At 44.1% G+C, this 1,448-nt stretch overlaps 1 protein-coding gene across 1 annotated transcript in view; it reads left to right on the plus strand.

The window, feature by feature from the left end:
- The window catches only part of LOC101858456 (ryanodine receptor), a gene marked incomplete at its 5' end in the record, with an annotated part of 102,762 nt that overhangs the window by 36,095 nt on the left and 65,219 nt on the right, over positions 1-1,448 (plus strand).

Genomic DNA, 1,448 nt, shown 5'->3' on the forward strand with positions numbered 1-1,448 from the left:
AAATAATTCTTCGCACAGAGTAAAGAATGTCAGTTTTTGTTATGGGCGAATCTAATCTCTCCCTTACTGTCAACAAATCTGTCTCACGGAACAAAATTTAGGTTTGAGGTCGACACATCGAATTGTTGCATGTTGCACGTGCGCATTGACAGTTTTGAACTGGGAATTTCAAATTTTGTGCAATCAGTAACCTCTGTTGCCCGTGAACTTTTGTCAGCATCAATTGATGTCACTGGATAGATTTTAGTCCAAAATGTGCTCAATCCAAAATGGTGCGTTTTTAATGACCGTCAGTATATTTTTAGCCACAAGTATTATATATGAAAACAATGGAGAAATAATGACCCTTCTCAACATTTTGCTTAAAACGATTATTCTTCAGCCTGAGATTCCAGGTTCTATATTTATAATACAAAAGTAGGACTGGTTTGGAAGCAGGAAGTGGAGAGCAAGGAAACACGGCTCGCGGTAATGAAACAATTAACAATCCCGCCCGTCCCTTTTCTTCGGCAAATAGTTGGGCACATCGATGATGACAATTGCAGAAACATGTAAATATCAATCATACTCCCCCTGCAACCCTTACCCCACCGTGACCCTGACCCCACCGTGACCCTGGCCGTGACCTTGAATCATAGTACGAGCTCTCAAGTCAGTTCCGAGGGGGAAGGGGAGGGGGAGGGGGTGGGGCTGGGATTTAAGTTTGCTTTAACCTGACCAGAGGGTCAATACAGCTGGGGTCCAATGGCCAGTGGTCAATACCAGGGGAGGTCACCCAATGACGTCTCGAGTCCAGCAGGGAAATTTACCGACGGTTCAATTACCTCCCCTTGACTGTTGACCTTGGTGTCGGGGAATGATGGATGTGTCGTGTCGGTGAGATATCGGTCCTCTCTGTCGCTCCTACAAAGCAACGTTGCCGTTCCTGCTATTGCATTGTTCGATGCAGAATAATTTAATCCGTGTTCCCTTCCAAACAGTTCAGCTTTAACAGGTGGGACATTTGAAAAAATTTATATTATTTGCAGCTTTTAAAATATTTTTTTAATGACTTCACGAATTGGTAACACATAAGAGAAGGTAAAGAATGTTTGACTAAAGTGGCACTCGTGCCAACAGCTCTTAATCGCCAATGTTGCAGATACGATTCTCTTGCCTTTTCCCCGCTGTGTGCCTGGTCTAAGGTTTCTTTATAGTATAGATGTGTTTACCACTGGTCTCTTACAACAAAGGGTGCGATTACAAGAGGGACGGTGACTCACGCACGCACACACACATACACATACACACACACACACACACACACACACACACACACACACATACACACACACACATACACACACACACACATACGCACATACACACACACTCACAAACCAGCCCGCGCGCCAACCACCCTCAGATTTCAGTTTGAGTTTGTAACGTGGTGCCTAAGAGTTGAATAA

The sequence above is a fragment of the Aplysia californica genome, unplaced genomic scaffold, assembly GCF_000002075.1.
Source record: "Aplysia californica isolate F4 #8 unplaced genomic scaffold, AplCal3.0 scaffold01228, whole genome shotgun sequence".
Lineage (NCBI taxonomy): Eukaryota > Metazoa > Mollusca > Gastropoda > Aplysiida > Aplysiidae > Aplysia > Aplysia californica.